Below are 15,494 nucleotides of genomic sequence, written 5' to 3' on the forward strand. Positions count from 1 at the left end.
TAGTTCCTTGGCTTAAAATGTGGGAAGCCAAAAACCTAAATAAACCTATATCACAGCAAAGGCTATATCAGAAGACTTTATTTAATGGGGTGAAGAAAATATTTCCTGATTTTTTTTATTACTATAGGGCAGATGTGACACCATTAGTTTTCTTTCTGTCATAAATATAGACGAGTAGAATTTGACAGGCATCACTATAAAATAGGTTATAGATAAGTTCAGGCATCTTTCCTTCCACACAGACCTTTCACACCGGGTTCTGATGGGGCTGCCTGAATAGAATGACCATGGTTTGATTTTCGGCTTCTAGAGTCACGGTTTCACCTTGACAACAGTTCTTTCATTTCCAGCAGTAACATTTGCTAGGATCCCTAAGGTGCTTTCATTTTTGTAAGTAGTGTAAAAAAAAAAAAAAGGATAGGAGAAAAAAAAAGATAAATCTTAATTCACATGCTGCAGGACTATCTCTGTGTCTCCGGCACAAAACTTCAAATCCAATCCAAGAACTGGATGTGTATTAGAAGTCTGCAGATTTAAACCTTGTCCACCATGATCAAACTGGATTTATGGAGCATCATAACTCTCCAGACACCATCCAGCAGCTTATTAATTTAATAGACTCCTGTCCATTCACTGATGTTCCTGCCCTGACAGTCTCTCAAGATAAGGTGAAAGCCTTTTGACAGGACAGAGAGCATATATATTTTCTTCTGTTTTCTCGTGGATGGGGTTGTCGACAACTTGAAATGTGTGGCTCAGCAAATTTGTTTTTTTCCTTCTCTTTTTTTCCCTTTTTGCTGTGCAGGAAGGATGACAGAGATGAGCCTCCAGAGAGTCCCAGGGTTCAGGGGGCCTGTGTTTCCCCTAACTACTTATTTAGCATTTTGTTTTGCAAAATAACAATGGATTGATTTGAAGGCCTACACTTGGGGACATTTTCACTATGAAAAGAAAGAGTGTTACAATTTAATGCCTAATATAAATTAAGAGGTGTTGGAAAGAAGAGGAAAAACAGCAATAAATGTTCCCGTTAAAGAGAGTACAGCAACATTTTCTTTTCTATAATCCCATTTGTGGGAATGAGGGAAGTGCCAAGAAAGATAGCACTCAAGCTGTTGTATATTTAAAGACAAAACAGGAAGAACTTTTCAACGTTCTTATTCTTCCTTTATGATAGTCTCATGTTCTACAGTTGTGCTTGTTAGCTGCAAATAAATTCACAAGTCTCAGTGAGTTATTACAGTGGTATATTGCAAGGTTAACTATTGCCATCCTTCAGGGCATCCTTCTGTTAAAGTCACGTCAATAATCATGAGACCTTGGCTCCCCAAACTTATATGTGCACGCAGATCACCTAGGATCTTGTTAAAAATGCAGATTTGGATTCAGTAGGCCTGAATGGGGACTGAGTTTTTGGTGTTTCTTTTTTAAAGATTTTGTTTATTTATTTATTTATTTGAGAGAGAGAATGAGAGAGAGAGAACACATGAGAGGGGATAGGGTCAGAGGACGAAGCAGAGTCCCTGCTGAGCAGGGAGCCCGATGCGGGACTTGATCCTGGGACTCCAGGATCATGACCTGAGCCGAAGGCAGTCGCTTAACCAACTGAGCCACCCAGGCGCCCAGTTTTTGGTGTTTCTAATAAGCCGACGCCATATTGCTGGTTCGCAGATCACATATTAAGTGCAAGACATTAGCTGAATTTTTTAAAAAAAGATCATTTAGATATAAACAAATTATACACTAGTATCATACCAAGGTGAAATGTAACTTGAACATATCACCAAAAGTTCACAGATTCCCTACCTGCCATATAGTGGGTACCCAACTAATATTTCAGTGAAGTGAAGAACACACAACTCCCAAATTTCATGTCATGGCCTCCTTTTTATAATCTCCCTTCATTACATGTGTAAAGATGATGATCTAAATTTCCTTTGAGATAGTTAACTAAAATGGTGTATTTAAGGCCAACGATAAGATAAAAATCAATTTGTCTATTTTCCTATACACATTTTCTCCTTACTTCATCTTACCGACAGAGAGCTATTTTTACCTGTATCTCTACTCAAAATGCAAAACTATGAAGGAAGATTTCTCAACTAAACTATTGTTCGGCCTAAATGTCCTTCATAGGCCATTTATTTTGCTTCCCTAGACTTAAGATCAGACCATTCTGGACTTAACAGGTGAGAATATTTCGCGGCCAAACACACAATTTAAACTAGAAACCTGCACTCAAAACACACCAGGATAGCAGAAATTATATTTAAGAGAGGTAAGATTTAATTTGCATTGCAAACCTAGTTTTTGGCATTGACAGACTTCAAATGATTACTTACTAGTTTATTGGTAAGTTTTATATCTTTTCCGTGGGGGAGGGGAGTAGAAATATCACACATCACTCATTATGGTCAAATTCATTTTGAAACCTTAATTTCCTCATTAGGGATATTTGGTAAATATCCTGAAAATGTTGTCATGAGAACCTCTGAGGCTTCTATTTTTTGAAAGTGTGCACAAAGTAAAGGGTGCTGAACTGGAAAGCAGTCATTCTTGAAAATCTTTACTGACAACGGAGACCAGACAGTGATGATAAACACTAGATTTCTGAAGGAAAAACTTGCTTCAAGTAATTTATTCTCATTGAATTTCAATGGGTGGTAGATAGGACTACATAAATAGATAGAGAGAAAGATCTTATCTGTTTGTACTTAAATGTATGTATTTCGGATCCATTCCCTTGGTTGGGATATTCTTCCTTGCAACACCACGATATACTATCTTGGTTGACCCCACTGTTGTCTGACAGTCTTCACAGACCTCAGACAGACTAATGAGAATATATCTTCTCTGAAGTACTATTGTATGTCATGGCATAGAAGGTGACCTTTTAAGTTTAAAAATAGCCTTCAAAAATGGGGTTGACTTATACACCAAGAGTAAAATGAAAAGCTTCCAATTTCAGGTCTCAGAGTGAAGACTTGAGGTCTGGCTGACTTTCCCCAGTGAAGAGCTGAGAACGACAGACACAGTTTCTGTCTGACAGGAGAAAGTCAAGTGGATCCAGAAAGAACTGCCTCGTAACAGTGAGCCAACATCTTGGCATGACTGATACACAAAGATGTCAAATAAAACCCTATGGTTTTATGGCATCTTTTGCATGCATATAGATTTTAGTTTTTCTAAATTCTTGTATACATCTTCATGCTAACTGATGGAGCACCATGTCTGCTATGTATATATGAGACATTCCAAAGAAATCCTCTTGTACCAGATTCCCTAGCATTTTAAAAAGCTTACTAAGCCATGGGATGCTTTTCTAAATATGAGAATAAGCACTTTAGGTACTGGATTTTCAAACAATTTCCATACAAGTAATTTTTGAAACTAAATCAAGTCACACTAGAGTTTTTACTCTGTTGAATAATGCATCATAAAAGCCATTAAATAATAATTCAAAATTCAGTGAGTGTATACTATGCACTGTCTGTGGAGTTACAGAGGTGAGAAATGGAGGCACAGCATTTGAGGTGTTCACCTCCAACTTGGGACAATGACAGGCTGCACTGGCACTCTCCCCCTAAGGGATAGGGCAGGGAAGGCTGTTCAGAGGAACTGATATATGCTAAGTCTTGAATGGTACCTGTTAGCAATGATAAAGATAACTAGAAAATTATCAGGCAAAGGGAACATGATGTCCAAAGACAGATATGAACAAGCAAAGGATATTTGAGGAATTTCAAATAAATGAGCATAGTTGAAGTATAAGGGTATATGTGGAGGATGAGTGAGAAATGAAACTATAAGGAATAGGGTAGCTAAAAAATATAGATGAGATAATTTATGGGAAGCATCAATAAAGAGAGAGAAGACCAGAGAATGACAACATTTAGTGGATGGCCAGTGATGGGGACACCTGCCACTGGATGTAGAAAGGGATAATCTGATCAAGCTCAGTAGAATAAAAAATCGGCAACAATAAGTGAGTGAGTCACTTCAATAGAATCGCAGAGGCAGACACTGGAATGAAGAGAAGATGTTGGAATTTAGGAAGTCAAAGAAGTGAATGCAGAACACTTTACAGAAGCTGCCTAAGAAAGGAAGCAGAGAGGGCTTTCTGATAAGTCTGGTGAATTGACTGCATGCATTTATTTCTATCCCCTTTCGCAAATATGACAGTAAAGAGGGAAACAAAAGGTGATAGGACAAAGAGTGAAGAATAGGCAACAGGAGATTAGAAAATCTTGGAAGCTAGAAAAACTGATGGAGTGACAGATGACAAAGCAGAGCACAGCAAGCTGAAATCCAAGGATCTAAAGAGCAGCTGGCCAAAAAGCAGCAAGCAGACTTATTCCACAGAATCCTGGAAAAAATCAGGAATTGAAGGCATCTGGTGCCTTGAAAAGTAAGGTGAGCAGCAGACCTAAACTTTGTAAGACTGACATTCTGAGTAAACAGCTGTTAGCTTCACATGCTCAGAGGTAAGAGACAGTCCCTTGGCACTCTGTTAGGAGGTGGAGGCTGAGTCTTTGGAGAACTGGGACAGAGGCTTCAGATCCAGAGAGAGTCTCAGCAAAGCGTGATGCTAAAGTGTCACCTGAATTAGAAGATTTAAGGAACAATCTATATTCTTAACAAGAGATAGGGCCTTTCCAACATACCACCTGGTCCCTTTCACCCACTACATCCTCAGATTGCTGGCTGCAAGGTTCATAAATCTTAGACATGAGACCAGCATTTTCTGCAGGAGCTAAGCATGCTCAGACAAAAAATTCCATATACTGTTATTCAGGGACCTCATTATCATGGCTGGGTTGCCATCCTATGACTCCATGTAAAACTGACCAGATGACATCCCATGACCCTGTGCAAAACCCGTCAGTTGACATTCTATGACTCTGTGCAAAACCTACCACCTACCAACTCAGGCTGTTCTTATATTTAGCCTTTGGTGTCCCACTCTTCAAAGAGAAGTAGACACTCATGGATCTCTAGCCATTTAAGGAAAGCTTCAGTACCAAATACAGGAACCAAAACAGGAAAGAAAATGTATGAAACAATGCACAGGACACACAACTTCATAAACATCCTTCAATTTTTATCTTCAGAGATACAGGAATGAATATCCACACACCAAGAGCAAGATGTTGAAAAAAATAAACTGTCAGAGAATAAGAAAGACCTCCTGTAAATTAGCAATATAATAGTTAAAATTCAATAATGAAGTTAAAGAATAAAATTTGAGGACATCTCGGAAAGTTGAACAAAGTCAAGGAGATGGTTGTGGAAACTTTATTCAATGTATATTGTATTGCTTTCCATGTTAACGGATGAGCTGCAACTCCTTTGTTTATCCATTCATTCATTCATGAATATTTAATGAGCACCTGCCAGGTGCCATGCACTGCTTAAAAAACAGACAGAATCCCTATCTTTGAAGAATGCTCATTCTATGGGTGAGATAATGACATTAAAATTATAAATAAATGCTAAAGTGGCAAATATGAAGATAAAGAAGAGAGGATGTTATAAACTGAATAGGTTCCCTCAATTTTTATGTGGAAGCCCTAACCCCTTGGGAGAGAATTTAGGTCATGATGGGATCAGTGCCCTTATAAGGAGAGACACAGGGGAGCTCTTTCTCTCTCTCCCTCCACTACGTGAGGATTCAGCAAGAGGGTGGCCATCTGCAAACCAGGAAGAGGACTCTTATCGGTCTTCAAATCTGCCTGCACCTTGATCTTGGGACTTCCCACCCTCCATAATAGTGAGCAACAAATGTCTATTATTTCAGTCATCCAGTCTATGCTGTTTTGCTGTAATAGCCAAAGCCGACTTATAAGTCGGAGAGGAGAAAAAGGAAAGAAGGAGCGAGAGAAACAGTAGTGGCTAGGCAGACCCTCTGCAAAGGCAACATTTAGAGAGTGTTGTGAATGAAGTAAGAGAGGGAGCAATGTGGGGGCAAAGCACAGTACAAAGGCCCTGAGGCAGAGGCATTCTTTGTACTAGCAAGCAAAAGCAAGGGGGCCTGTGGAGCCCCCTTGCTTTGGAGCGGAGTAGTTGGGGAGTTGTAGTAAATGTAACCACAGAGGTACCTAGGGGCAGATCATGAAGGCTGTTAAGCCAAAGTAATGACTTTGTAGGTTTAGTTCAGGGATTGACAAGCTTTTTTATAAAAAGCCAAATCGTAAATATTTTAAGTTTGCAGGCTAGAGGGTCTCTGCAACTGCTCAACTCTGTTCTTAGAGCCACAGACAAATATAAACAAATAGGTTTAGCTGTGTTCCAATTCAACTTTATTTACAAAAACAGGCGGCGGGCCCGATTTGGTAGCAGGGTCATATCAATCCTTGCAGGATATCAGTGTGATTGTGATGGGAGAACTCTGGAGGGTTGTATTCACTTGCACTTTCCCACTTTATCTGTGAAACAAGAAGCAAGGTCATCATCTAATGAGGGATGCTATGTATTTGGGGAGACAGAAGTCTGAAATAGTCACCTTGAACACTGATTAGGAAAATAAGTCTGTATTGCTAGGTTACATACACTGAGGGTTCACATTCACCTTGTGGTCAAATGTAATACCAACTGGCCAGCAATGGGTTTTGTTGCTGTTATTTTGTTGTTGTCATCAGTGGTTGTGGTTGGCTGGTTTGATTTTGACCACATTTGTATGGCACTCACTGTGGATCAGGCACTATTCTAAGCATTTCACAGATATTAATTTACCTAACTTCTGGTGCTCGAATGTAGCCAGGGAAAAGTGGAGAGTTGGACTGACCAGAAAGGGGGTATTGTCAGGCCAGTACAGTAAAGGTCAGAGAGAGAGAGAAGGGCGAGGAGGTACGAGAGAGTGACTGGAACCACGAGCCCTTAGAGTTCAAGCCAGGTCATCTGGAATTAAGGACGGGGGGTGGGGGTGGGGTTGGTGGACAGGAAAATGATGGTCATGGGGGGGAAGGGACAGAGGTTCATTGGAGTTGAAAAATTATAGGAGTCAGGTAACAAGGAGATCAAGGTGGATGACAGGCTACTGTCTTCTAGAGGGGTGTAGCTATGATACAATTTCCTTGACCGACGAAGTCCTAGCTTTATTAAGGGATGGACCTAAGAGGAACCTTGGACACTCAAATCTTACTAAAATCCCAGTGTGATGGTGTGTGCCTTAAAACTTCCGGTAACTCCCCAATGCCTCCACTGCAAGGTCTTCAGACTGAACATTTAATGAAACGCACAACATGGCCTTCAGAAACTTTTGGAGGTTTCCTCACTGGTTTTATTTGTAAATTCTCTACCTAAGGGGTGTGCCAATACTCTCATGAAAACACTGTATACACACTGTAGTCCACAACCTTTACACACACAATTCCAACCTCCTCAAATGCCTTTCCCCATTTCTCAAACATATGTTCAACTTTCAATATCCAACCAAAACTCCACAATCTCTGTCAACTTTCTTTGAGCATGTAAGACTGAACTCAGTATTATGCAACCTTCATCAATTCAGGTCTTCCAATAAGTTCCTTAAGCTGGGGTGGGGGTATTTATCATAGTCTTTTGTATCACTCATGACACCTACATCCTATCATGCACAAAGCATTAGCTCAATTACTTTTATTTTATTTAGAAAATTATCTTGTGAAACACAAATTGGCAGGACATTCACAGAGATACTAAAGAAAAATAATTATCTCACTAAGGAATAATTTAAATTCTATGGATGAGAGACATCTTGTGGGCAAGGCAAATATTTCTTTGTTCTTTTAGTTCGGGTTGTATAAAAAGGAGAGCAAGAATGTAGTTAAGACAAAGAATGATTTTCATTTGCAAATATTTTTCCTAAATTATGTGAGGAAAATAATCTATGTGAAGAAAATTATAGAAGAGGGATATAAAAAAATCCTCCCCAAATCTGACCACCTCTACAGAAATACTCTTCTAATTTCAGGGTATTTCTTTCAAGTATGTTTCCCTGCACATGCACTTTTTAAACATAATTATAACCATAATCATACTAGGAACAAACTTTATATCGTACTTTTTCATTTGGAATTATAACATAATGATTTCTTCTACATAATACAGTTTTCAAAAAGTAGTCACAGTATCTCACTCTGAAAAATATCTACCCTAAAGAGTCCCTCATTTTAGCTGTCAAAGATACTTTCGGGGGTAGCTTTCAAGATCAGCATCTCTTTGAATGACAAGCTAACATCCCTGAATGATAATGAGTCACCTCTCAAAAGACCCCACTCTTCATTTCTCATTTTTATTCTTACAAAACTGATATATTCTTAGTTCTTATCATTTGCCAACATCCTGACTGGGTTTTTACCCCTAAGAGACAAGATGTTTCATTCATATATGGGTCCAGGGTGGTTTAGGATATTTTTTCTCCACTATATGATAGCACATCTCATCCACTGGCATAATTAATGGCATTATCATGCAGGGTTATTTACCAACATTTCATTAAGGAAATTCATAGTGATGTTGATATGAAAACAAATGTATTTTCTCACGTCACACAGCAAACATTAGTAATAACTAAGGACATAAACTAGCCAGTATATATGATCAGACCCAGCCTGAAATAACCCAAGTAAATCACTAACATCATTTAAGAACTGTAGACATGTAGGAAGAAAAGGAAATGACAGAATGCCTGATATTTGCTGAAGTTGCTGTCGTTCTGCAATTTGCAACAGACAGCTCTACTGTAAATTAACATAGTCACTAGCGGGGTCACTTGTCTTGACCTTAAGAACCCCTCAGAAATGACAATTTGAATCCAAATGGTGGTTTTCTAAAGCAGCCCTTTTTACAATCACTGATTCCTAGAATAGGCACAATAAATCACTCACTCCTCAAAACATCTCTCATTCACATAGAACATAACCAGAAAGAGCCTCAGATGTTCATGAAACATGTTGGGTTTTCGGCATCGCGTTATCCTGTGGTGCTCTGCAATCAATTACTGTTATACCACCATCATTAATAATTTTCTTAATGAAAATGATTCTGTTGATCTCCGTTGTATTTTAATTATCAGAGTTAAGCATAATTACACTGCAGCTCTGAGCTGGCATGTGGACTCCTTTAGGGCGCAATTTTGTTTTAACACACTGATAATGTAATTTTACATTGTGTCAGTTTGTTTGGTTATTATCCAGTTGTACAATTCCACTGTATTCCTGATAACAGATAATAACCTTAGTACCTCCTATATCCTGAAGTCATTTAAAAAGCAATATTGGAATTCCGCGACCAGATAACTTAATCGTCTTATGATTTTATAATTCCAGCTGCTAAATATTTGGTGCAGGCACCCACCCTCTTTTAAGAATACCATAAAACTAGACAACAGTTATGCATTTTCTATGAATCACAGAATGGTTAGATAAACACTTAAAATATGAGCACAATTTTTTTTTCTTTGTAAAATAGCTTCTTGGGCGCCTGGGTGGCTCAGATGGTTAAGCGTCTGCCTTCAGCTCAGGTCATGATCCCAGGGTCTTGGGATCGAGTCCCACATTGGGCTCCCGGCTCAGCGGGGAGCCTGCTTCTCCCTCTGACCCTCTCCCCTCTCATGCTGTTTCTCTCCTGCTCACTCTCTAATAAAAATAAATAAATAAATAATCTTTAAAAAAATAAATAAAATAAAATAGCTTCTTATTTATATTATATTAGGCTCTTTAGGTGAAGTTGAACGGGAACTTGTAGGCTACTCTGAAAATTGGCTGCCATGTTAGACAAGGCTGTTGTGTCAAAATTCTAGCAAAAATGCAACAGACCCACTGTTTTAAGATGGGAAATCATCCAGACTTTGCAAGAGTCTTCATCTAAAGGATCTTTGTTTTGGAAAGTTGATCAGTTTAGTCAGTGTGCACAATGTCGCTCATCCAAGTTAGGTCCTATTAGAGTTTCTGTCATTATTTCAACAGTGTCTAGTATAGGATCTTGAACATAGTAGACAATCAATAAAAGCTTAAATGAACTCATTGCATGGTTACATTTGTGCAAACAAGCAAAATCAGAACTCTGAGGATGGTCACAGAATGATTTTGAGATTGGTCTACTACGTGACTTTAAATTGCTATGGTCTTTTAAAAGCAAGAGATATTAGCACAAAGTCCTGCTGTCACTGCTATTTTAGCTCACCACAGAACGAGAGAAAAAGAACACAGAGCTGCTGATAAACATGGATGCAAATTTGTGAAGAAGAGCAATGACCTGCAATCTTGGCGCAGTGAAGGGTATCATCAAAACTCTTGTTAACTGTGTAATTAGGAACTGAAAGTCAACATGCGCAAGACTGAATCCCAGTTTCACCATGTATGAGCCAAAGATCCTTGAATTATTTACTTATCTAAACCCTCAGTTTACTCATCTGTAAAGTTGGGATAATGCTGCTTACATCATGAGCCTGTTGTAATGGTAAGTAAGAAAATGTAGGTACACTATTTAAAACAATGCCTGCATAGAATAAGTACTTCATAAATGGTGACTGCTATATTAGTATTAATAGTATTATCATTATCATCTTGATACTAGACATTTTACATAAGACTTCCACTAAAAATAAAAATACCATGTGTTCAAGGGGAAAAAAGTAACATCTTCAGGCAAAGGCTTCAGGCCCTTGATTCTATAAGACAGTTCTCAGCAGAAACTGTGGTGTGGGTTCAACAGTAACTGAATGAGAGTTTTGGAATCCCCGGCTATCAATCTGGTATCAGATGACAGGTTTTCTTGCACACTTGCTTGATACCAACATAAAAGTCTGCTTTCATTTCCCCAAGTTTGTACTGACATGTCCACAAGGGCAAATTGGATTGAGTGTAAGATAATTAGCAATATAATATAATAATATACACAGTTAAGTTCACGGGGTTCTTCCTCTTAAAAATTCTGCAACATAGCCATGGCTATTCCATTTTCACAGCTGAGGAAATCAAGATTTATAGCATACGTGATTTGCCCAAAGTCACATACTACAACAGTTTTTTTTACAATGATACTGTGCTTTCACATAAAAACAAATCTGTGGTTAAGGTGGGAGTGAGGGTTAACTGATACTTTTTCATCCTTTCGATTGACAGTGTTTATTCTCTTAGTCTTGATACCTAGAGAACGTGTCTACTCTGAAATGACAACTCCACAAAAACCTCAATTATCCCTTATTTTAAATGAACTGAATGAACAAATCCACAAGTTCAAGGCTTAATTCTGAGTACTCAAAAACAAAAACAAAAACAACTTGAAGTAACCGATTTACCTTTAATATGTGAGAAAGTTCACCGTAGTGTGCAAACACTATAAGGTAAAGAACACTGGTATATAGAGAAGAAAAGTCAATCTCCGATGCTCAATAGGCATTAGCAGATTTTAGGAGTTAGTGGGCAGGCCTTGCTAATCCTACCCCCCAGCATCCTCCCTTTAACTTCAGCACGGGGCTTTCCAGCCTTTTTCCATTGGAGATAAGTAAATTAGAATTATCTGGAGTCTGTTGAGAATAATGGCAAAAAAACAGATGACCCAACAAGTCTGGTCCATCAATGTCTGGATGAGCTAATTACTTTCTGGAATGACAGGGGGTAGTTGAGGCAGGGAAAAAGTACATCAGATTACAATATTAATGCCAAATACTATACTTTTTTACTTTGATAAAACAAGATGATGGCAGCCTGTCACATAGCACTGATATAATATAATTTTATAATAATTATTTGATGGACACACTGGTAATGAAAACTATAGTTATATTTAATTTTGCTATTAGCTCACATTTAATAATACTTTAAGAAGAAAGTATGCCTCTTAAATGGGAATAGTTACACATTAAGTGGCCTATCTAACACACCATAAGAAAATGATATCAAAAATTTCACAGGGCATTGAAAAAATGCTACACATAAGCATTTTACATTTTTATTTGTAAATAGGTACAGATATGTTCTCAGATAGCCAGGTCCTATAATAATGACTCCGGCATAGAAGTCATAAGTAATTTAGGTTCTTAGCTAGAAAATAAAATAAGGAAATGCAATTTTGGCATCAGGAATTTATTTGTCATCTTCGGCGAGTGTTTCTTAGACATTAGGAATAATGTGTTGCCTCTAAGTGCATGAAGTTAGCCCATCAAGCAACTATCCCTTTGTATCCATCAGCAGCACTTTGGTTTCATTTGGGGAATGATTTCTTTTCTATCTCAGTGGCTCATGTGGGGTTGATTCTACTCTAAGGATGATTGTAGTCTGCCAAGGAGAGTCACTGTGATTAATTGGATCAAAGACTGGTCTACAATCATACCACCCTGAACGTGCCCAATCTCGTCTGGATCAAAGACTGGTATGTGGGGCGCCTGGGTGGCTCAGTTGGTTAAGCGACTGCCTTCGGCTCAGGTCATGATCCTGGAGTCCCGGGATCGAGTCCCGCATCAGGCTCCCTGCTCAGCAGGGAGTCTGCTTCTCCCTCTGCCCCTCCCCCCTCTCATGTGCTCTCTCTCTCTCTCTCATTCTCTCTCTGTCAAATAATAAAAATAAAATCTTAAAAAAAAAAAAAAAAGACTGGTATGTGATGTGCCCTAATCAAAACCCAGAAAAGCTGTTTTCATTGGAATGTCTGTGCTGGTGGAATAAGACTAGAGCTTCCCACACCCTGAGGAGAATGTTTCTGAAAATGAAACCCACAAAAGAAAGAAGGGGCAGAAAACAGAGACAGTCTGGGGACAAAGTTTGAGCAACTGGATTAAGCTGTTCCTGAAATCCAGAATATCCTTGTACTTTCAGTCTTATGACACCCCTACTACACACCCCTACCAACACACACACACACACACACGCACAGACACACACTCTCTCTTTTTTTTTTTTTGGATAAGCCAATTTCTTTTGGATTTCTATCACTTGAAAACAGTCCCAAATAATAAATAACATACATATTATGAAAATGAAAATTATGGATGTCCAAGTCAATACTTATTAAATCTAAATCACCAAAACCTTCCAACTACACAACTCTTTTGCTTTAAGGAGCCTTATCATATCTGTAAGCCTATGAAAACTGCAAACTCAGAATCCATGGGGTCCTGATAGGAGTGCTTCCTTGGGTCATATTTTCCATGACTCAAACGATCCCTAGTACAATCACAGCATATTAAGGTATTCATAGAACTTTGAGACATAGTCTTGGTGAGCTATCCCTTCCCTCCAAAGGCAATCTGAATAGCAGGAATTAGTATCAGACTTCTGAAGCCCATCTAGGAGATCAGAATAAAATTTACAGGAGAGTTTTTCTAAGTGTGTTACCCAGAACACTAATTCCAATGGGTGTCCATTTGAAAGGAGAAAAAAAAAAATATATAACATATGGTCAAACAGGTGTTTTACTATAGAACTGCTCAGAGTATTAATGCCAGCAGGCATTGTGAGCTTTCAAAAGGGGCCGTGATAGGCTATATTAGGTCACAGGGCTCTTTTTTAAATGAACTTGGGATTCTGTATAGTGCATTTGGGGAGTGCCATACCATAATATATACTCTTTGTGATTTCCAGGCATAAATACCCAAGTGATTTGGAAGAATTTACTAATCATATAATAATCGCAGGGGGAAATCAGAGTCCCACAGTACAAGGATATAGGGTTTGGAATGACCCAGATTCAAATTTGGCTCCATTATTAGCTCTCCATGACGAAGAACAGCCATACTACCTTTCTGAGTCATAATGGCAAACTATGCAAAATAAAAAACACACTACCCATGTCATTGAGCTGTTTGAAAGCCTAATGTGGGGAGAAATTATTCTAATATGTATAACTCAGACCCTAAGTTAGACAAATGCATGTTTGAGCCCAACTCCCACCGCTTACTAGCTATGTGACCATGGCAAATTACTTAACCCACCTAACTCCAATTTCACCTTTTGTAAAATGGAGTAGTATATTAATTACCTCATAGGAGGTATTCAATGAAGATAAAATGAAATAATACCTATACACTAGTTATTGCAGTCTCTGCTGTTTGAACCGCAATACCAATAGTTCTTAAGTTGCACAATATCAAATTACCTTTTGTAGGTTAAGAACCATTAAATAGCCATAATGCATATGGTTCATCATTCGAGTATGTGAAATGCCTATTCCAGTTTCTGGCAACCACGCCTTTGTTTATCTGGTCAGCCAATCAATATTTATTTAGTGCTTTTTTTGTACAGGCAGCATACCAGACCAAGGATAGGAAGGTGACTGAGACCTCGTTCTTGCCCTTGGTAACTATAGATTAGATCAGAAAGGCAGGCAATGATAGCTAACCTGTTACTTTTTCTTTTGCTGAAAGTTAATAGCTAACTTTTTAACCTTTTTTTCTTTTTTTCTAACTTTTAGCTTTTTTACTCTTTTTTGAACCCATATAATAATGATCGTAAAACAAGGTGATGAAGAACAATGAGAGAAACACATACAATCTGGGACAGAAGTACCATGGAGAGGATTCAGCGGTGCTTAGTAATGGCGGCTATTAGTATCCATGTACAAGGCTAGCTCGTAGTTGGGCTCAATGCATGCTTTATGAGTTAATTTATTAGTAACCTTCCAAAAATTACTTTAAATTGTCTATTGCCAAAAGACCTAACATACAGCCAACCATAATCCAAACACATAAACATGTTCAAGTTAAAGTACTCCACTGAACATGGAATTGCAATTTTGCCATATTTCTTTCCTTATATATAACAATACAACAATCATGGCTCCCAAAAGAATGGCTGATTTAAAAATGCAATGGATTTGGATTATGACAAGAGAACAGCTATTCTCTTGGTTCCTCCATATTATATTGCCATCATGGAGATAAGACACTGTACAACAAAAATTTATTCCTCGTAATTAATCCTACATTCCAAGGCCTCTTTTGTATTTCTGCATTCTGAATGTGGGCACTGGTAAACTGGTTCACTATACCATTTCCTTCCACTTTGATATATCATATTGACACATCCTGGGAAAATCACACTTCCCTTCTATCTAAAAGCTCCCACCAGCTTACCACAGGTATTTCAGGTTAGAAAAATGAGTGGGTTTGGGACCAGCAATTATAGAAGGAAAAAGAATATAATCAGATCCTGGTGTGCAGATTGTTTTTTTAGCTTGCAAATTCCCTCTTTCCGGTGTTTCAACTTTCAAAGGCTTATGGTAGTTTAAAGGCAATCCTCTTATAAGTGTACAAATTGTAATGATTATAGGAACAAGTTGTAATTGTTTCTAGCAAGTTTTTAAGAGTCTTTGATGTTATGATTAGTGTTTTATATGTTAATATATTGATAGGGGTGCTTATTTGCTTGTTCCCTTGTATGCTTTTATGGTTTCTAGGTTCATGTACAAATAAATCTTTGATCTCAGTAGGTCTGTTTGGTTAAAAAAGAAAGCTAAAAGAAATTAAACATGAGAAGCCCAAGGTTTTGCAATATTTACGAAGAGGCACGATTAGGGAT

The 15,494-nt window shown here is 38.2% G+C and overlaps 1 protein-coding gene across 5 annotated transcripts in view; it reads right to left on the reverse strand.

Moving 5' to 3' along the window:
• Window positions 1-15,494, reverse strand: part of ZFPM2 (zinc finger protein, FOG family member 2) — a 459,697-nt gene that overhangs the window by 142,274 nt on the left and 301,929 nt on the right. The gene's annotated exons all lie outside the window — the stretch shown is intronic.

This window comes from Mirounga angustirostris, unplaced genomic scaffold, assembly GCF_029215605.1.
Source record: "Mirounga angustirostris isolate CCGP_5_RB_7025 unplaced genomic scaffold, mMirAng1.0.hap1 SCAF_4, whole genome shotgun sequence".
Lineage (NCBI taxonomy): Eukaryota > Metazoa > Chordata > Mammalia > Carnivora > Phocidae > Mirounga > Mirounga angustirostris.